This window comes from Lynx rufus, unplaced genomic scaffold (genome assembly GCF_022079265.1).
Source record: "Lynx rufus isolate CCGP_SWC_20201006 ecotype Redwood Valley unplaced genomic scaffold, mLynRuf1.p SCAF_3, whole genome shotgun sequence".
Taxonomy (NCBI): Eukaryota; Metazoa; Chordata; class Mammalia; order Carnivora; family Felidae; genus Lynx; species Lynx rufus.
In genome coordinates this window covers 178924889-178948263 of record NW_025814845.1, presented here as the reverse complement: position 1 = coordinate 178948263, position 23375 = coordinate 178924889, and the positions used below count along the sequence as shown (strand labels likewise).

General features: G+C 35.3%; 1 protein-coding gene across 1 annotated transcript in view; it reads left to right on the top strand.

Moving 5' to 3' along the window:
* The window catches only part of SGCZ (sarcoglycan zeta), a 1101292-nt gene that overhangs the window by 387836 nt on the left and 690081 nt on the right, over window positions 1-23375 (top strand). The gene's annotated exons all lie outside the window — the stretch shown is intronic.

Genomic DNA, 23375 nt, shown 5'->3' with positions numbered 1-23375 from the left:
GAATGCATTTAAAAGCTGAGCTACCTTTGAGGTTCTACTAAAACATCCATTGTTTTCCCCAAGGTTCTATTTCATCTGTAAGAAAATTAACATAGCAGCTTTGAAAATGACTCAGGTGAATAGTTTCATATGTAATTTCTCAAATCTACAATGATCTCTTTCGATCATGGGCAGTGCTTTTAGGAAAAGATTCTGGGAAGAGAAGAAGAATCAGTATGTGTCAGAAGCTGCTTGCTGCAACCCAGTCTCCATTTCTGCTTCGTCTCTAGTAAAAGAAGCATGAGCTCAACTAAAAGATGGTATTTGCCAGCTTGGGTCTGGCTGTGGTCATGCGGCTAACTTGACACTCATGGGATGTAAGCAGAAGAGTATGACATTTGAGAGAATGTTATTTCCAAGGAACTGATTTAGATGGAAGAGCTGTACATTTTTATTTGTTAATTTTTTCTCTCTTGTCCTTTCCTACTTACTCAATTTGCCCACAATGTGGAGTTTATGGCTGGTCTTTTTATTAATTTCTTAGGGAAAAGGTGACCTTGAGTATTAAACCAAATGCTAAGGAAAATGGAGTATAAGGAATCCCTTATTTCTTGAAATTTCCATGTTAGTGTTGTACTGTTTATTATGGATCTTTCTTTCATGAGAGGTAGTTCTAGTTTTGCTACACAAGTAGCAAACAGATTCCTATCAGAGAAAGGAAAATAAGAGACCTCTTCAAAAGCAACTTCTTACGCCTTGTCTGTTTCTTTTAATTTTTTTTTTAAAGTTTGTTTATCTGTTTTGAGAGAAAGAGAGAGGGAGGAAGGGATAGAGAGAAAGTGAGAGAGAATCCCAAGCAGGTTTCACACTGACAGCACAGAACCCTATGCAGGGCTCAGTCTCACCAACCGTGAGGTCATGATCTGAGCCGAAATCAAGAGTCATCTGCTTATTGGACTGAGCCACCCATGTGATCCTGCCTTGTGTTTTTCTTAAGCCAATCCTGATTTGTGGGGTTTATTTTAACAAAATCTAATATTTTGCTGAAGAGTATGTAACTCAAAAAATCAGAAGTTTGGAACTGTCATTAAACTGTCATATTGTCAACATTAAGCCCCAAATAACTATTTTAAATTACCTTGGTACAAGTAAATTTGATTTACATTCTTACATTCATCAAACGATGTGTGATCCCCAAGCATATCAAAGTATTGCTATAGGACATAGCATGCAGGAAGTACTTAATAAATATCTGTTAAACTATAAGTACATTGTTTTGTTTGTATTTTGTTTTAAATACTTTATATTCTATGTAGCAAAATAAGTTGACATACTTCTAAATATCTTTATAAAATCAATGCCTTAATCGCTGAATTTTCTTCCATTATTGGCAGAGTTATTCCCTAAGAAAAATGTTTTTAAAAATATTCAGTGATGGGGCACCTGGGTGGCTCAGTCAGTTGAGCATCCTACTCTTTATTTAGGCTCAGGTCATGATCCCTGTGTCAGGCTTTGCATTTAGCATGGAGCCTGCTTAATATTCTCTTTCTGTCTGCCTCTCTCTCTCTCTCTCTCTCTCTCTCTCTCTCTCTCTGTCTCTCTCTGTCTCTCTCTGTCTCTCTCTCTCTCTCTCAAAATACAATTTGAAAAAATAAAAAAAATATTCAGTGATAATTTTGTGTAATGGTACCTTTGAGAAGCCACTATTCTGCTATGATAGTTGTCTAATACATAACACAAGATTTAAAGTATGTGGATAGATGTTAGTTATGTGTAGGAAAAAGTGCTTTTTTTTTTTTTTTAGTAATTATGTAATGCATTTAAAAGCATTTTTACTTCCCTTCAGGTGATTTTAATAATAAAGTTATTTGAAAATTAACATCATTTTTTACTTTATACTGGAAAGGATTTTCTGACATATTTATACACATTTTCTTATAATAAAGTTGCATAATCTAATAAATATGAGATAATAGAATCATAGGGTAGATTTTATCTTATACTCTTCTTTTCCACTTAAAATATTTAAGTACTTTTTAATGTTGTCACATAGACTTCATAATGGTTTTTGTAGTAGGGAGTATTTTACCACCTATATGGTACTCATGTTAATACAACATAAGATGCTAAACCATTTCCAACGTGTTAAAATTATTTCTAAACTCTTGCCCTTTTGTTTCAGATATAACATTGTTAATAAGCATCTGCATACATTGATTATTTGTTTTACTTCTGTAAATTATATTTCAGGTAATGGGAACACTGTCAAATTAGTGTACTTCCAGGTGAAAACATGTATAAAATCAAAGCGTATGGGAAGCACATTTTATAACTAGTTTTAGAAGGACATGAAAGAATAAGAGAAGTGATAATTTAGGGGCGAGGATTATTGCTTCACAATCCATAAAGAGGTCTGTAAGAAAAGGATTTGTATCATTTCTTCATTGTTTCAGTTCTTAAATGAACTTAATGGGCAGTTTTAAAATGATTTTTGTTACATAATAAAGGAAGTTTTCTAAAAGTAAAATGACTAAGCAACCATGTTATGGGGCATCTTGAAAGCAGAGATAACATTTATTTGTTGTTTAAAAGGTACTGGACACTGAGCTTAAAAATTTAGGTACAGAATTTCATTAACACTCCACAGATACACGGCAGAATGAGTTTTTTTAACCAGTCTCCAATTATCGCATGGCCTGTATGGTCTCTACTTTCTAATAAAAATTTTTGACCAATGTCCTTGGAACAACAAATATTCATGGCTTCTTTTATTTTTTTTACCCCTGTCCAGTTGAATTGTGTGTTTACTAAGGGTTTCTATTATTCACAAAATGATTTAGCCATTCATATGCCATTTCTATTAAATCATAAGACAATACAATATTTGTACATATGCATGGAGAAGATTTTTATGAACATTAAGTTGAATGCTTTGGAATTATTCTCTAAAGACAAATATCTAAACAAATTGTGAGACAACTATAAAATATTGGGAAAGAAAACCTAAAAGTATTCAAGTGGTTGGTTCTCTCAGAAGGCATTAGCTCTCAGATGAAGTTGGTAAAAGAAATTATTCTTCTTAGAAGAAAATGAAACCAAAAGTTATAAGTGGTGATGTAGTTTATGTAAGAAGTACTACCTAGGCTTGCAATCAGTTTTCCCCTGTTAAAAGTATATTCTTAGTTATTCATCAAAATAATTTTGGTGTGAATAAATGTGAATGTCTATGTGTTAAGTCAAGAAAATGTTTAAAGAATAGATATATCATTTTCATGTTTCCCATTCTAAACAGCCTTTCAATCATGAATTCTGATTTGGGGGGGCTTCTGTTTACCTTTATTCTATGCTGAATCTCCTATTTGTCATCTCTGTCAAGTTCTTCTTTCTTGGTTTATTTCCTCATTTTTCTAAACCAAATTCTTCAGTAGATTCTTGACCAGAAATATCTGAAAGAGTGTTTTTCTGAAAATGATAATATCTTGCCCCTTATTTTGGCTGATAGTTGATCTGGTTACAGAATTCTTCATACATAACTAAATGTAAATAAATACACTTAGAATTTTTAAGACATTAGTATTATCCAGTTTCCATTGTTATTGTTCAGAAAAATGATTCCATTTCATTAGCAGATCTTTTGGATGTGATCAGTTTTTTTTATACTATACATGTATGATGTTCTTATCCTCATCATGCTAAATACTCACAATGTGAATTTCTGCTACTCTATTTTCATCACATGTGATGGGAAGTTTTGGAACCTATCAATCTGGATCTCATATCTTTCAGTACTGGGGAACTTAATGAAATGTTTTAATAATGACATTATTCTCTATACTTTCTTTTACTTTTCCTCTTTAGTTTCTAAATTTCTCTTTATGGAACTACTTTTATCTGAAATCTGTATCTCCTGGACTGGTTCCTTTAATTTTGTATATTTTTGTGGTATTTCATGTTTCATATTGCAAATTCTGGGAAATTTTCTCAATTTTTTTTCAATTCTATTGAGTTTTCAGTTTGGTAATATATTTTTAACTTCCAATAGCTCCTTTTGTTTTTCCTTCCTTTCTGCAATTCTGTCTCTTTTCTTCTCTCTCTCTGTCTCAGTATTTATGACAGAATTTTTTTTTTTTTTATGTTTAGTTTTTCCTGCATGTACTTTTGTTCTTTGTTGCCTCTGGAGTTTTTTTCTTCATGGTTTTTTTTTTTTTTTTTTTTTTGGTTCTACTTGATATTTCCATATCAGCTTCCCTTTAGTATTAAATAATTTTATGTTGCTGTTATCTAGTTATGATTGAATAGAAGACTCAAAAATGATACAAAGCTAAAAAAATTGGGGGGCCTCTGTGTGGCTCAGTAGATAAAACATGTGACTCTTGATCTCTGGGTATGAATTTGTGCCCCACATTGGGCATAGTGATTACTTAAAAAATAATATAAAACTGAAATTGCATGAGTTGGATATGTTGATTTTGAGCTTTTATGAATATAATCTTGGTGAGCTTTTTGTTAGGGAAATGTAGTCTCTCTTATTTTTGCATTCTTCTTTCCTGGAATGGTAGATTTTCCAAAGAAGAGTGTTAATGTCTTTTTTCTGAAGGATAACATATGGCCAGCACTGTTCTATACACAAAACAGGAGAGCCGCACTGAAGATTTTAGGGTTTTGCATTCCTTAAGCATATGTCCTTTATTTTTCATGTTTCAATAGGATATCTCAGGTCCTTCAGTCCAGAGACCCTCTATTTTACCTTCTCCGAAGAGAAATCTCCAAGCTACTGCAAAGGTAGGTTGGAGGGGTGCAGGTGTTTAGTAATCTAAGTGCCTCTCCAGTAGCTTTCACCCATGTCAGTCATCCAGCATCCACTTTAAAACCAAGTTCCCAAGGTTCCTGGAGCTGCCCATTCCCAGATGTTTTGAGGTATCCTCCATCTAAATCGAGTTATTCCTCAGCTGTCCTCACTGCCAGTTAAGGAAGCAGCTTTCTCAGATATACTGTCTACCTGCTTTCAGGTATCCAAAGATTTAATGCTCTATCTCCTCCCCTGCTATCCCATGTTTGTGTTTTGTGTATTTTTGAAATAGTGTATTTGATGTAGTTTGTGTAGTTTTAAAAAAGAGAGCAAAAGTAGAAGTATCTGGTCAACCATCTTAATCCAGAAATTTCTGGATTACATTTTAATAAATTAGCATTGATAACTGTGAAAATTGTATCATAAGGAGATAAGAATGGAAGCAGGATATTGGTTGCAGTGTTATTTTAGCAGTCAGTACTAGAGAGGATAATGTCTTGGACAAGGTGGTAGCAGTGAAGGTAGAGGAAAGTGAATAATTTCAAGCACATTTTGGAGGTATCATCCAGACTTCTTGGCAAATGTTGGGAGTGAGATAAAGAGATTCTGAGAGTTTTTAATTTTAATGAACTGTGTGAGTATTATTTTTCTAAATGGTGGAGAACATAGTAAGAACATGGTGAGGGTACAGGTCAAAAGTTCTGTTTTGGATATAATTTCTATTATGATGTTTGTTGGAGATTCAGTAGTGATGCAAAATGAATATTACAGTCAAGAGTTCAAGACCAAGAGGTCAGAACTGGAAATACACATTTGATTGTTATGAACATGACAAAGGTTTTATTGAAAGCTGTGAAGCTTCTTGAAATCACCTATGGAACGTATAAAAGATCTAGGAGCAGCATCTTAGACCTCCGAACCTTATAGGTAAGGAAGGAGATGAAAAGCAAGCAAAGGGAATGAAAACATGATCAGTGAGAGGAAACAAACAAACAAACAAACAAACAAAAACCAAAACAAAACAGGAAGCCAAAGGTGTAAGTGCTTGAAGGAGGGGATGTCAATTCTATTGAAAGATGCTGACAGGCTAAGTAAAGTGAAGCCACTAAGTGATTACTAGATTTTGCGGCTTGGAAGTTATTGTCACCCTTGATCAGCTTAACAGGATAGAAGCTTACTGGAAAGGGTTGAGTATGGAATTGGTGATTATAAGAAGAGACAATACAGACATGTCTTTTTTATAAAAGGGAACTGGAAAAAGTTGACAGTAAGAGCAACGTGTGAAATCAAATGGTGGATTTTTTTGAAGATGTTGATAGTATGTGTATAGAGATACAAAAATCAACTGATAATATTTAAGAAAATATGTCCATATATATCAAAAATGTAACATTAAATACTAGATGAAATATGTTGGTTATATTTTTCTCTGCATAGTTGGCTTTTTTATGACAATAGATGAAGAGGTAGAATCTATGAACTCCTGGATTAATATAAAGTTTCCTTTCTATTATTGGCAGCGTGTTTTATTACACTCCTGAGCACCTGCTCGACTGCCTTATTATTTTTTTTTCAAATGGATTACATCATTATTTGCATCCTATCATTTCACTTCTATTTTGCAAAATAATGAGCTTGAAGCTGCATTTTGCATTTTAACAGTGTGGCTAGAATTGATTTTGGTAACCCTTCTACATCATTGTAATGCATAGCAGATCACGGGTTTATTATTGCCTAATTTTTAAAATAGAAAGTCCTGAAGACATCTAATTTGCTCGTGGCTCAGGACTGTTCATTGGAACCTATTGCTTTTGCTTCACTGGGGATTATTGAAGGTTGGATCGAAACTACAAAGTAGTATGCACATAATAGTCTTCCAGCTTGCTCTGAGCTGCAAAGGTTGCTGCTTACATGCAGGATTATTTAAACGTAGAATATTCTCCTTGAGCCATAAGATTGGTTATATTGTAAAGTCAAAGCATGGGATGGGATGGCAGGGTGGGTGATGGTTTGGCAAACTGCACAAATGTTAGGTAACAATGGTTTCCAACAGGGGCACCTGGTTGGCTCAGTCGGTTGAGCGTCCGACTTCGGCTCAGGTCACGATCTCACGGCTCGTGGGTTTGAGTCCCGTGTCGGGCTCTGTTCTGACAGCTAGAGCCTGGATCCTGCTTAATATTCTCTGTCTCCTTCTCTCTCTGCCTGTCCTGTACTCGTGCTCTGCCCCCCCCAAAAAAAAATAAATAAGTGATAATTTTTTTTTAAATGGTTTCAAACCGTTAACTACAGGGAGATAGGAATTTAAGGTTGTCAAAAGTAGGGTGACATCTTACTTATGGACCAATTTTGTTACAGAAAATGGCTCATAGCTGGTCACCTGCCTCCCAGAGTAATTCCAGGGCAGTGTTACATCATTGTGAGGTGAGTGGAGTGTCCCCGTGCAGGCATTACACACCTGACACGTGTGGTGGTCATTGTGTGAAGTGTTTGATCACAGATTCCTTAACTCAGAAGAGAAGTAGTCTCTGACAAACTCAAAGAAATAAGAATTTAATGAACGTGGTATTAGAATTAAAAGATGTGACAAGAAGAGATTTGTTCCAATTAAAGAATTGACATGTGTGCTTTATTATTTTTTAAGTTAATTTTTATTTTGAGAGAGAGAGAGAGCAGGAGAGGGGCAGAGAGAGACAGATACAGAATCCCAGGCAGGCTGCATGCTGTCAGCAGAGAGCTCGACGTAGGGATCGTGGGTCATGAACCAGGACCTGAGCCCAAATCGAGCTGATGCTTAACCGATTGAGCTACCCATACGCCCCTTATATGCCCTTTATGGAAAGTGCAGAGTATTAGAAAGAAACACATATCCATGATCCTACCACTCAGAAAATGGTTTTTGTTATAGCAATAATGAGGATCGTACTGTATTTGACACTATATACTTCTTTTCAGCTACAGTAAAGTCATTTTCCAGTATTACTATACTTAACTACTTTATCAAATGGAATATATTTTGATTTTAGCCATTTTCATATTAGTGGACATTGTGTTAGTTTTCTCGCTTTGAATTCTAAATAACTCTGTAAATACTCTTTGAAGACAAGGATATTTCCCCTAGAAATTAGAATACTGGATCAATACTGTGAACATTTTTTTTTTATTAAAAAAAAATTTTTTTTCAACGTTTTTATTTATTTTTGGGACAGAGAGAGACAGAGCATGAACGGGGGAGGGGCAGAGAGAGAGGGAGACACAGAATCGGAAACAGGCTCCAGGCTCTGAGCCATCAGCCCAGAGCCTGACGCGGGGCTCGAACTCACGGACCGCGAGATCGTGACCTGGCTGAAGTCGGACGCTTAACCGACTGCGCCACCCAGGCGCCCCTGAACATTTTTAATATTTCTGAAACATATTTCTGAATTATATACCAACAGTGATATACACTGTACATTTTTGTCAGTCTGATGTGGAATGCTATTTCATCCAAACTTCACTAGCAGTCAGGAATATTGCTTCTATTATTGCTAATTATATAGTGAAGAATGTTTTATTTGTATTTATGAATTTGCATGTATTTGATTGGAAGTAGGTTGAATACTTTTTAGTACAATTACTTATTGCTCTTGGGTATATATACCATATCAAAGCCTTAAGGACAGAGTCTGTGAAATCACATTGAAAGGATTGGCCTTCAGAAAGTATATATTACATATTGCCTATTTTTAATGGACAAACATTTGCATTCAAGGCTCAGAAAATTGCTTTGATTATGTAAGTAAATTAGTACTCTTCTTTTCCAAGGTTTTTCATTATGGGTGCAGAATAAGTATTTATTTGATTCCCTTTTATTATAGTTTACATGTAATTTACATTGATTTACATTTACTTGATGTACGTTTATTGAATATGAAGCATTTGATAAAATGTGAGATAAATCAGAAATGTTCTTTTTCTTCATGGGATGTACATTTTATTGAGGAAGAGAAACATTAATGATGTCTGTATACGTAGAAATGTACTTTACCTGTGATAAGTTGTAAGAAGAGGTTTATGAGCAGAACCGTTTAAGAGGTTTACTCTAAAAATAATTGGGTGAGGGGTACCTGGGTGGCTCGGTTGGTTAAGTGGCCAGTTTCAGCTCAGGTCGTGATCTCGCTGTTTGTGAGTTCGAGCCCCACGTCAGGCTCTGTGCTGACAGCTCAGAACCTGGAGCCTGCTTGCAATTCTGTGTCTCCCTTTCTCTGCTCCTCCTCCACTTGTGCTCTGTCTCTCTCTCAAAAATAAATAAACATTAAAAAAATAATTGGATGAACTAACCTAGTGAGGGAGATAAAAGGAGAGATGTGTAAGATGAGAGCTGGAGACAGAAGTTAACTGGTGAAGAGAGAGGATATGAGTGTTTCAGGAAGTACAGGCTGCACTGCACTGATCCTGTGTCAGAGAGGAGCGTGGGACACCCAGGGAACAGAGAGACGAGCAGAGGAACAGGGAGGAGAAAGAACAAAGAAGCTAGATTAGGAAGGGTCTTGTAAGTTACAGGTGATATAATTTTGAAATAGACACATTTGGAATTCATATAAAAATAATACAATTGATCTTCGTCATTCATGAATCCTGTGTTTGTGAATTAGCCTACTCGCTACAACTTGTGACTTCAGAATCAATAAATACTTGGTGCACTTTCCCTGTCCTTTGCAGACAAGTGCACATGCAGAGCAGGGAAATAGCTGAACTGCCCACAGACACATTTCCAGCTGAGGTTGAACCATGTGATCCTGTATCTTGTCATTTCAGCTCTCATATTCTCAAGTGTAGTTTTCATGATTTATTAAGTGCCACATAATTTGAATTTCTTGGGCTTTTTTTTGGTTGATTTCTCAGTTTCCAATGACCCCCAAGTGTAGTACTAAGTACTGCCTGTATTTTAAAGCACAGAGGTTGCAATGTGTCTTTCAGAGAATATGTTTGTTAGATAAGCTTTGTTCAGGCATGAGTTATAGTATTGTTAGCTATGAGTTCAGTGTTGATCAACAATAGATATTAAATAAGGTATCCTTAAACAGAAAGACACATAAAACAAAATTAAGTATTGGGGTGCCTGGGTAGCCCAGTCCGTTAAGCATCTGGCTCTTGGTTTCAGCTCAGATCATGATCTCAAGGTTCATGAGTTTGAGCCCCGTGTCAGGCTTTGTGCTGACAGTGTGGGGTCTGCTTGGGATTCTCTCTCTGCCCTTCCCTGGCTCACACTCAAGCTCTCTTTCGGTCAAAATAAACAAACATTAAAAAAAAAGCCAACAAAGTTAAGTGTTGATTGCTTGGTGAAAATGTGATGGGAGGATCACAAGAACCTAACTCTTTATTTCTTCCTTGGAGCAGTGATTCAGTATTTACTAATTCAGGATTTATGGCACCTTTATAGAATATAACTATTGCTTTTAATGGAATATTACTCAGCCATCAAAAAGAATGAAATCTTGCCATTTGCAACAATATGGACGGAGCTAGAGAGTATAATGCTTAGTGAAATAAATCAGAGAAAGACAAATAACATATAATTTCACTTGTGGAATTTGAAAACAAAAAAAAAATGAGCAAAGGAAAAAAAATATAGAGAGGCAAACCAAGATACAGACTCTAAACTCTAGAGAAGAAACTGATGGTTACCAGAGAGGAGATGGGTGGGTGGGGGGACGGGTGAAATGGGAGATGGGTTATTAAGGAAGGCACTTGTGATGGGCACTTGGTGTGGGATGGACGTGTTGAATCACTATATTGTAAACCTGAAATATTACACTGTATGCTAACTGGAATTTAAATAAAAACTTAAAAGTAGAGGCTATATTTATTAAAAATAAAAATAGTTAACATTTATTGTCCTTATACATGTATTAATGCTTTAACCCTCCCACCAACATATCAGGTTGGTATCATTATTATACCCCATGTGTTTTTTTTAAATTATTTTATTTTTGAGAGAGAGAGACAGTGCAAATGAGGGAGGGGCTGAGAAAGAGGGAGACACAATCTGAAGCAGGCTCTAGGCTCTGAGCTGTCAGCGCAGAGCCCAATGTGGGTCTCAAACTCCCAAACTGGGAGATCGTGACCTGAGCCCAAGTAAGATGCTTAACCGACTGAACTACCCAGGCACCCCTATTTCCCATGTTTTAAATGAAGAAACTTAGGAATTATGATGTTAGGACAGATACTGTCCGAGATCAGCAATAACAGCAGCAGAAGCAGGAATTGCAACAACAAAATTCCACGCTTAACAAAGTACCTTCTCTCTCTCTTTTTTTTTAATGTCTTTTGATTTGTACACACTGCTGTGAGGTTGAATAAGGGACATATTCTTCCACCCAGTTGAGTAGAGAGGAAACCAAAGCACAGGGAGAGTAATTGCCCAAGGTCCTACTGCCAGCATATCCCCTGCAGTGCTCCTTTCATTCAGTCACCCCTTCCTGGAGCAGAGATAGGACTTGTATAGAGCACAGCCCCATGTTACTGCCCTGTGTGTTTTACCCTGCAGACCAGAGAGTGTCCTTAACAGGGGGAATGCTTTCTCTGTCCCCAGGGAGAAGAAAAAGCATGAGGAAGTTTTGACGAAAATATCCAATATGTAGGCAAGAGCTATTAAGAAAGTGCTGTCACTGAAAATGATTTCCCTTTTGGTAAACATGATGCCTTTGTATCCAGAATCTATCAATATTTCTTGAATAAAAAGTGAAGAGCTTGACTGGAACAACAACTTGTTGTGTAAAAGTAGGTTCCTCCGACATACTGAATATCTTTTTAATAAATGGTTATTAAGAATTTCCCAAATAGGCCTCGACTGTAGTTATCTTTAATGTTGAGATAGTTGACTACATTTTCCCATTATATGGAATATATTCTTATTTAAAAGGACCTTAAATTAAAACTGAAGTACTACTCTTTCTGTACAAGACTGATTCTAATGAAATAATTATCTTGCAGATTATAAAATTAGCATTTTTGAGTTGATGCAAAAATGATAGTAAATAATCCCAGGATACAAATTCAGCTGTTTTCTAAATACAATCTCTTATTTTCTCAATTTAATATCTACTGAGAGCTTCTTTTCTGTGAAGTGACAAAATGACGATCTTAGTTTATTTATGGTTCATCATTTTCTCCAGGATCGTGTATAAATTCTGGACGTTTATAAAGCTCCAAGTTATTATATTTTTAGGATGCACCTGAATCTCCGTGTCCTATACTCATGCTGATATCCCCCAGAAGTTCTTGGTTTCTTCAGGTTTGTTATATTACCCTTGCAGATGACAGACTTGTGAGCCGTAGCTTTCTTTCAGCTCTTGGGCACAGGATGATCTTTCTGCAGTTTCCGTGTCACATTGCTCCAAGAAAAATTATGTGGACTGTCATAATCTATTTACATATATATCCATGCATTCTATTTACATGCCGTTCTCAGTCACAGAAATTCATGCTACTGCTCCCCAGTCACACGGGGCTACAGGGAACTTGGTTAGGAAGGTTGGAATATGTAGATACACCATCCAGACATACTCCCTAGGGAAGTTCCAATCTCCCATCTGCTCTAATTCCCCAAATTTACCAGAGATTCAGGCATTTCTGTTTTCTACCCCCATCCCTTTCTCCCTTCACCTCCCCCTCCATCCATGGTGTGAGGGAGATTCCTTTGTTAGTTTTATTAAAATCCTTTTGAATCTATGCATTTCTTACACCCTTTGGAACTCTCACTCTCCTGAAACATGGAATCGTTAGTTCCTTTTCTGGATTGGAATGTCTTGTTCTAATTTAAGATGTGTTAATATTCTTTGAGTTCCTTTAGATAATTGTAATTCCAAAAACACCGTGCTAAAATTCCACAGCATATTCTCTGTGTATGCTTGCTTACTTATTTATGTATTTATTGTGCCACAGTTCTTTCCTGAGGCAGAGAATGGTCTAAGAAAGCTTAAGATAGATAGCATGATGGTTTGTATGGAAACAGAAAATAGCACCCGAATCATTGGTTAATATTTGAAAACTGCTAGGCCTCATAGTATCATTTTCACGTAGATTGCATCATGGAACATAAAATTAAACCTGATGAAATATGGTCATTTTCTGAAGTTACGTGAAAATTTACATACAAAATGATTATGTCACTTTCCAAGAAAGTTATTGTTAATCAACTAGAATGCTGTACATGTGTACAGTTGTTTTGGTCGAACAGTTTTTTTTTTTTTTTTTTTTAATCTTTATTAATTTTAGAGAGAGAGAAGGAGAGACAGACAGTGCAAGCGGGGGAGGAACAGGAGAGAGGAAGACACAGAATCCGAAGCAGGCTCCAGGCTCTGAGCTGTCAGCACAGACCCTGATACGGGTCTGGAACTCACGAACAAGGAATTGACGACCTGAGCCGAAGTCAGATGCTCAACTGACTGAACCACCCAGGCGGCCAGTGGTCAAACAGTTCTGTTTTGAATGATATATTTTCAAATCTGAAACGTCTTTTATGGATATTTCTTTACTCAAATATTTTTGGACGACTTTCACAAAATGTACTAATTATTTAGAGGAAAATTTAAGATAAATATGTCTGCCAATATGATAACCATGGTTTGAAAATGCCCCTTTGTATTCAAAATGTTTAACGTATTACAAACAATTCTAACTAAAGAGCATTGTCTGATAAAAACTATCAAAGGTAAAGTTGAGAGAAACATTTAACTGATATTTCTATGGACCCAGGGTTAGGTACTATTAAAGAAGATTTGAGAACTTAAAGTAGCAATCCCATTTATTTTTTATACTACTAAATTATCTGATAATTTCAGAAATTAGAAAAATAAACTCTTAGAAGTATAGAAGTGTATCTATAAACAGAAATTTCATTTCCACATGAAGTATCTGCAAATTATGTCACTTTTTTTGGAGATGATTTTTTAAAATGGGAACTGGATTCTGGGAATAGAAAAAGGACATAAAACAAGTAACACAGCAGGAATAGAAATTTTTGCAATCAGCCTTGGGAGAAAGGAAGACACTCCAAGAAAGTCAAAATGAATACAAGTACCACAGTCTCATGCCTTTTTGGGAAGTGAACTGAAATGTACCAAAAAAGTAGCAACTCAGAATCTCTGCAAATCTGTTCATTTGGGATGGGATAAGTAAGTGGAAGTCTAAAGAAATATCAAATAGGTTTGTGAATAAGTAGATTAAATAAAAACCTCACAAATGAGGATACCACAAACATAGTGAAGAAACCTGTATTAGCCACTTTTTTTTTCAAGTTTTTATTTAAATTCCAGTTAGTTGGAGCACCTGGGTTGCTCAGCTGGTTAAGTGTGAGACTCTTCATTTTGTCTCTAGTCATGGTCTCATGTTTCATGAGTTTGAGCCCCCCATCGGGTCCATGCTGAGGGTATGGAGACTGCTTGGGATTCTTTCTCTCCCTCTCTCTCGGCCCTCCCTTGCTTGCTCTCTGTCTCTCTCAAAATGAATAAATAAACTTAAAAAAATTTAAAAATAAATAAATTCCTGTTAACATACAGTGTAATATTAGTATCACATGTAGAATTTACATACATCACTTACATACATCACATTCATCACTTACGTACAACACCCAGTGCTTATCACAAGTGCCCTCCTTAATACCTGTCATATATTTAACCCATCCCTATAAAACCATCCACTCCAGCAACCCTCAGTTTGCTGTCTGTAGTTAAGAGTCTCTTTTATGGTTTACCTCCCTCTCTTTGCTTTTTCTTCCATTCCCTATGTTCATCTGTTTTGTTTCTTAAATTCCACATGAGTGAAATCATATGGTATTTGTCTTTCTCTGACTGACTTATTTCACTTAGCATAATACCTTGCATAATACACTCTAGCTCCACCTACATCATTGAAAATACACACACACACACACACACACACACACACATATACATACATACCACATCTCCTTTATCCATTCATCAGTCGTTGGACATTTGGGCTCTTTCCGTAATTTGGCTATTGTTGTATTATAAGTGCTCTTATAGACATTGGGGTGCGTGTACCCCTTTGAGTCAGTATTTCTGTATCCTTTGGGTAAATACCTAGTAGTGCAATTGATGGTTCACAGGGTAGTTCTATTTTTAACGTTTTGAGGAACCTCATACTATTTCCAGAGTGGCTGCATGAGTTTGCATTCCCACCAACAGTGGAAGAGATTTCCCTTTTTCCACATCCTCACCAACACCTGTTGTTTCCTGTGTTGTTAATTTTAGCCATTCTGATAAGTGAGAGGTGATATTGCATTGTAGTTTTGTTCTTTATTTCCCTGATAATGAGTGGTGTTGAGTGCTTAGCCATCTGATGTCTTCTTTGGAAAAATGTCTATTTATGTGTTGGTCCAAATTATTAACTGGACTATTTGTTTTCTGGGTGTTGAGTTTGATAAGTTCTTGTAGATTTTGGATACTAACCTTTTATCAGATATGTCATTTGTAAATGTCTTCTTCCATTCTGTCACTTGCCTTTTTCTATTTCTCATAGTTTCCTTTGCTGTGCAGAAGCTTTTTATCTTGATGAAGTCCCAATAGTTTATTTTTGCCTCAGGAGATGTATCTAGTAAGAAGTTGCTGATGTCAGAAAGGTTACTGCCTGTGTTCTCCTCTAGGATTTTGGTGGTTTCCTGTCTTACATTTAGTTTTTTGGCCTTTTTATTAAAGGTCCAGATGCTGGGGGTCAGGAGATAGGAACCTGCAGCAAAGCAGTATCTATTGATAAGTATCTTGTTGAAATATTACGGAAGTTTCAAGAGCAACCATTGACACCTGGGCATTTTCAAAAATGACTGATTTAACTTCCATACCATGTAATTTAAATTTTGTTATCTATTTTTTGAGAAAGAGAGGGTGTGTGTGCGTGTGTAATTAAAAAATACTTAAAGCTAGAGATTTTAGACTTTCCTTGCAACCTGGGGCTCCCATCTGTGCTTTACATTTAAATTTCAAATTCTTCAGCTAGGCCTTCAAAACAAGCTCTCATACTCTCATAATTGAAAATAGAGAACTGTGTGGTATTATCTAATCAGTTGATCTTTGCACTGCATGATAAATTTGTGCTTTCTATGCATCCTTATATATATTTAATATTGACTATATTATTAAAATTAATTAAAAATATATATACTACCTAGCTTAGCTAAAAAGGTCATGGGAAAATACTAAATAGGAATCTATAACAATGCTAATCATTATATTCAAATATTTAATTCAAACTGTAATAAAGATACATGATGATAAAGTTAAGTATATTATTTTAAATAATATAATTGAATTTAGTAAGTTTGTGGAAATGAGAGATCAGATATCTTAAAAGAGATTGCTCATCATTAATTTTAGGAGTGAAAAAAAAAGCATTCCACTGATATATAAATGTGTTGTGTTACCTTTATATGTTATAGTCACAACTCTTACCTCCCATCCATGTCCTGACTCTTCTTGTTTAAGCTATCGTCTATCAAGGATGGAAAAACAGTAAATACACAATTCCAAACTATTTCTATTTTTAATGTTAAATTAAAATATAAAATAAATGAAAATAACTTTGTGAACTCACAGATGATTTCTAATCAATACAATTGTGTATACATTGTGCCTACGTTTATATTTATATATGCTTTATCCTGCTAAGGAAACCTATATATATGTCTAAAGGTAACCTAAGGCACATTAACACTTTCAGGAGTTTACTTGAGTAAAATACTGATTAGAATTGGTAAGTAACCAAACTGGAAGAAGTTATGAACACTCCACCAACAGGAACTAGGGGAAGAGTTTTTAGAGAAGAGAACAGAAGCAAAGCAACGAAGTTATTTGGCTATACCCTGAACACTTGTCTTATTTGAGAAAACTCAGTTGGCTGATTGTAATGAGTCATTCTTAAGTGTCATTTTCTTGGATTCTAGCATATGAACTCTGACTTAGGCTTTGGTTTCTTTAGACTATCAAGGCATTAGGGCAACTTCAGTCTAATGGCTCAGTCTTATTTGATTTACTTTAACATATCCCATTATTTGTGTAAAACATAATCTAGCATTCCTAGTTCAGGAATGTTCAACATGATAATAAGTTTTCATATGTGAGAAGCATTGCAATGAACAGCCTGATGCCTGCATCTTAACTTTTTTCCAATACTTGTCCAAAAATATTTTTTAGCTAAATTTCCAGTTGTAGAAATATTGTACCAATGAATGTGTACTTGTGGACTTTACAAATATGTTTCCAGAAAGCAGTCAAGTCAAAATAAAGCACTGGCATTATCATTTTATTCACTTGCTGCCAAAATTATATGCAACAATTCCAATTTTCTGTTGTTGTAAACTGGCAGTTTTTATTTTTGTAGCTGAGTATTATTTCACGTCTTTACTGACCATATATATTTCCTTTTGTAAATTACCTACTTATGTCTTTGCCTATTTTTTAAAGTATTTCTATTTTTCTCATTTATATGTAATAGATATTTAAAAAATAACAGTATTATTAACCCATTTTATAATAAGTATTATATCCACTGCTTCGCAATTTGCCATTTATATCTCTGTTTCCTTTGTTCATGTGTTTTGTGGTGTGCGAGGCACTGGCATATATTTCTTTGCTCTGTATAAGTTTTTAATGTTCATGTAGATACATCTTTCCTTGCCTTTTTTCAATTTTTGATGTCCTGATAAAATAGTATTCCACATTTAAGATTTGTAAAAGTTATATTTCATGTTTCTATAATACTGGCATTTTGTTATTTCATATGTTGACATAATCCATCATAAAATTACTATTAAATATTATGAAAAATTTATAAATTTTTTTTCAAATGGAGAACTGTTTTTTTTCCTGATTTAAAAACAGCCTTATAATTAATCCAAAAATAACTAAAGGCTTTACCTAGTATAATCACAATGCAACATTACATTCAAGGAAATGTGGAAGTAAATCCATTCTTCTCTTGATTTGAATGTTCCACTTGAAACCCTGAGTACCACTTCTTGAGCACCCCTCGTTGCTTTCTCCTCTCACTGTACATATTTCGTCCAACCTCCCAGCTGTGCCATCTTCGTATGCTTGGCACGAGTTAAATAGTGATTTGCTAAGAATTAGCTATTTGTATACATAATCTATGTTATTGCCTATAAAAACTGTATTGCCTTTGCAGTAATAGAATACATTTTAAAATAATGACATAAAACAAATAACCACATAATCCATTAATTTCCCCCTAATTACTAGTAGACTAGATTAGTTCCTTTTTTATTGTATCGTTGACACGCAATGTTCCTCATTGACTCAGCAAGTCTATACATGATGCTATGCTCACCACAAGTACAGCTATCATCTGTCACCACACAACGCTTTTACAGTACCATGAACTGTATCCCCTATGCTCTACCTTTCCTCTCCTTGACTGACTTGTTCCATTACCGGATGCCTATACTTCCCACAACCCTTAGTCCATCTTTCCCATTCCTCCACCTCCTCCTCTTTGGCACTGTGAGTTCTCTATATTTATGGGTCTGTTTCTGCTTTTTTGTTGTTTGCATATTCATTTTTTTTAGATTCCACATATAACTGAAATCATATAGTATTTGTCTTTCTCTGTCTGATTCATTTCACTTGGCATAATACCTTCTAGGTACATCCATGTTTTTACAAATGCCAAGATTTCTTTTTTAATGACTGGGTAATATTCCAGTGTGTGTGTGTGTGTGTGTGTGTGTGTGTGTGTGTGTGTACACTTGGACTGCTTCCATATCTTGGCTATTGTAAACAATGCTGCAATAAACATGTGGTACATAGTATTTATAGTATTTTAGATAACTAGAATGTAACTTCATAAAGCATATTCTTTTTTTTTTATTTTTTTTCAATGTTTATTTATTTTTGGGACAGAGAGAGACAGAGCATGAACAGGGGAGGGGCAGAGAGAGAGGGAGACAGAATCTGAAGCAGGCTCCAGGCTCTGAGCTGTCAGCACAGAACCCAACACGGGGCTCGACCTCACAGAGCATGAGACCATAACCTGAGCTGAAGTCGGATGCTTAGCTTACTGAGCCACCCAGGCGCCCCTTTATTTAAAAACTTTTAAAGGGAGATGCCACTCTGAGTAAAACAATAAAAGGAATGTCTTAGAAGTGTTTATTATATATTTCCTTTTTATTAATTGGTTTTGTATACTTTTAAAAACTTCTATATCTTGATAATCCTTTAAATTATATTTGTGAAAGTTTTCTAGATTAAATCCCTCTGTCTTTCTAAAGAAATGATTTTAAGTCAGGTTTTATGCTTCTAAAGGAATATTAAATGCATTTTATTATTCTCACTTACCCAAAACTTTTGTTGGATTAAATCTCAAAGTAGCTTTTCTAGTTACCTATTCAGAGACTGGCATGAGTTATATATGACTCCAGATCTGTTTCACTCAAATCTAAAACTACTTTTTAGGTGTGACAAAAATCCTGACGGAGATGACAGATTTTTTTTTTTTTACATACTTGAGATCAAATTAATTCATTAAATGCATACATATAGAATTTATAAGTGATCATTGTTTTAGGATCCCCACCTGTAAAAACTGACTAATAAGAATGATCCTTCAAATACTCCAATTTATTACAACCTAAATTTAAAAATAAGTTCCAATGTTTCCTTTATGATCTGTGTTCTGCATTTTTGTCACTATATAGCAAATGACTCTGAATAAAATTTGAGAAACTGAATAAAATAGAAATTAAAAAAAGAAAAACCTCTAAGATTGCCAGTTACTTCCAAGTGACTGAGAACTTTATTATCCTAGAAAGCAAAAAAGTCTAAACCCGGAACTGAAATTTAGTCATTTACCCGAGAAAATGTATTAGCATATATCATATAGCTTTTAGCCCCAAAGGAAATTAGCAGGGACTTACTGTTGTCAGTATCAGATGAAAATACTAACATAGCACTCTATTATAGACATATTTAAAATTTACATTTCATTGTTTTTATTTTCAAAAATACTTGAAGGCCAAGTCTTTTTGTTTTTGATTTGGATTTTCTTGTACTACTACTTTCTCACTGTCATTTCTAAATTTACTCAGTTATCTGTGACTACATGTAATTAGAATGAATTTTTAAGATATTAATCTATTGCCTGCATTATAAACATTTAAATAGCAAATTAAAAAAAAACCAGTGAGATTTCTACTCCTCTTATTTCTGGACTGTTATGGTTAGTTTGATGTGTCACCTTGAGTGGGCTAAGGGATGCCCAGAGTGCCAGTACACCATAATTTCTAGATGTGTTCATAAGTGTTTCTGGAAGAGGTTAACATTTGCAGAAGTAGACTGGGTAAAGAAGATATGCTGTCACCAGTGTAGGTGGGGGGTCATCCATTCTGTTGAGAACCTGCATCAGAAAGGCAGAGGGAGGGCTACTTTATTCTCTGATCTTAAGCTAGGACTTTTATTCCCTCCTGCCCTTGGACATCAGAGCTACTGGTTCTCTGCTTTTTGGGCTCCAGCATTTATACTAGCAGTATCCCGCTCTGCCCCTCAAGTTTTCAGGCTTTCATCCTCAGGCTGAATTATCCCAGCGGTTTTCCTGGTTCTCTAGCTTATAGCAGCCATATCATGGCATATCTGAGACCCCATATTTGTTTGAGCCAGTTTTCACAATAAACCTTTTCTTATATATTTACCTTATGGAGGACCTATTGGTTCTCTTCTGGAGAATCCTGAAAAGATACCATTTGGCTATTGAATCATAGGAACAATTTGATCACTAGCATAGACTATGGGAATACCTGCAATGTGCTTGTCTGAGAAATGCATCTATTAAGTCCATAATAAACACTAACAAATACAGGGTAAGATTTATAGGTAGTCTCTTGGTAGTGAAAGATTTCTTGCTGTTTGTTTCTGTTCATTGTTATCGCATCTGGTAATAATTTCTTTCTATAACTATCTCAGTAATTCATTCAAAAACCCTTATCTTTTCTCAGCCTGGGTCACAATTGAATTCTTTATTCATGTTTATAGCAGATTGTCAGTGTTGGAATGAGTCTTGTTTAGGTGGTTCCAGATGGTTAATTCCTTTACTTCTGCAAAATGTTGTGACAATTCTGTGAGATGTATTTTTTCAGAGTTTGAGTTCTGAAGTGTGAAGGAAAGAGAAGGTAGACCTTAGAGAGATACTAGATCAAAAGCAAACATACAAACGCACAAACAAAAACACCAAGTAAAGAAGTTTCCAGAGACTCACATTATGATTCAGCACATTCACAGTGAGGAGTGGAGGCAGGAATTTGCATTTTCCACACATATATAGAATCCATCTTCCTGAAATCTGGCTTTCTTCATTAAAATGGCAATTTTTTTTATTCCAGTAATTCCAGAATATTACTTTGAACTAAGGACATGCTCAGTAAGTATTAGTGTAGATTATAGATCATAGAGTTTTGATTTGATAGGATCCTCAGCAAACATCGAAGCCAATTTCTTTATTTTATTAGTAAGGCAATTGGACCCAGATGGGTAAAATTGCCTCCTGAAGAAATCAGTGTCAGAGCCACCATGTTAAGGTATGTTATTTAAGTCAGCTGCTTGTCAGATATATATCACTAGGCACTATATGTGTTATACTATTAAAAAGGAATGAATAAGAATAATCCAAACAATTATTAATAATGCATAGTTCTCAGAAAAGAAATTTAAGAGAATTAAAAATAAAATGATATTTTAAAGGAAAAGAGACTCCTGTTTGTGTTTCAGGCTTTTTTGGAGTATAACTTCCTAAAATGATGGGCAATGACTCCAATGAGTTGTCTTCCTAATTACATAGTGGCATAATGGTAACACTGTCAAAGGGCTGGTTTCATCCTTCAGGCATATGTACTAATTTTGTTCCATACTAAATATCTATGGAATGATTAAGAAATTTTTCTGGTTTGAACCCCTGGCTTCAGGGGTCCCTGGGTGGCTCAGATGGTTGAGAATCTGACTCTTGATTTCAGTTCAGGTCACAATCCTGGGGTTGAAGGATCGAGGCCCATGTTGGGCTCCATGAGTGTGGAACCTGCTTGAGATTCTCTCTCTCTGCCCCCCCCCTTACTCTTTCTCTCTCTCCCCTCTCTGTCCCTCTGCCCCTCACTCATGCTTGCTCACTCTCAAATAATTTTTAAAAAAATCGCTCATTACTTGTGTAGTTTTAGTTTCAAGATAGTCTGTTTTCATCTCTGCCCCTTTGACAACAGAAGATCTGCTTACTCATTCTCTAACTTTGAGAAACTGCTCTCTTTTCTGGGTGGTTTTCCTTCCAATTATGTTTTAGAATTCTTTAGTAGAAAAGAAAAATTCAGTGAATATAAATTTCTAACAAAAATGCTGCTAATTTCAATAGTAAAGCAGAAAGAAATACTTAAGACAGTGAAGTTCAAGTTACACATATTAAAACAAAATTAATCCTCCTGTTCTATATGCAGTATGTTTTTTTTTTTAAAAAAAGGATAAATTGCCTTTATTTGAGTTTCTATGATGAACAGCTTTCTCCTGGGAAGCCTTACCTTTTACTCTGCCTATTTCTAGAGGCCGTTAAAAAATGTTTAAAGAAGACAACTTATATGATAGAAAAAAAGTCTATTTAACACTTCCTGAAGTGGAAAGTTTCACTGCAGAGAACTGCAAAATGGGTCTGAAGATAAGCATTTTTAGGATAAAGCATAAAGAATAAGGAAGAGAACAATATAAGATATTTGATTAACTAGGGCTACACAGTCCACCTCATTTGGGGTAAGAAGGTCAGAGTTGGCTTGGTGTTGGGACATTGACCGACTGGATGTTTTGTTTCTGGTCACACAGATCATTTACAAGGACACAAAGTTTAGCTTTGTGTACTTGAGGCAGGTGTGGCTTTATCTTGGGACTTGAACTTTATTTCAACAGTCCACCTGTTTGATCATCCTTTTGACCTTTCAAACAATTTGATCAAAATATAGGCCTTGGTGTGCCTATCAGTTATCATTGTCTCTTTGGGACTCAGTGTATTGTTCATAAGAGATGATGTCAGACTCCTTTTCTTGGAGCTGGAACTCCTATTCTTAGAGTTCGTCTGTTCCCTTTTGTTATTATAGTCATAGAGAGATGATCTGTTCAGCTGGTAAGTGGTTGCCTACATGCATTTGAAATTTTTGAGATGATGCAGCATATTAGGGAAATAATAATAATTATTAGTAGCAAAACAATGCCCATGGTTTCGAGCATGCTTTTGAGTCAGGGTTCCCAAGACCCAAACCTACTAGAATCAAATAGATCAAGAAATGATCCCAAAGAGGGGCACACAGGCTTACCTTGATTTGTTGTGCTTTGCTTCATTGCACTTTGCTTACCGCACTTTGCTTTACCGCACTTTGTAGATGTTACATTTTTTACAAATTGAAGGTTGTGGCAAACCTGTGTCAGGCAAATCTGTTGGTGCCATTTTTGTCAATAGTATTTTCTTTTTTGTCTCTTTGTCACTTTTTGGTTAGTCTCACAATATTTCAAACTTTGTCATTATTATTAAATTTGTTATGGTGACCTTTGATGGGTGATCTTTGCTGTTACTA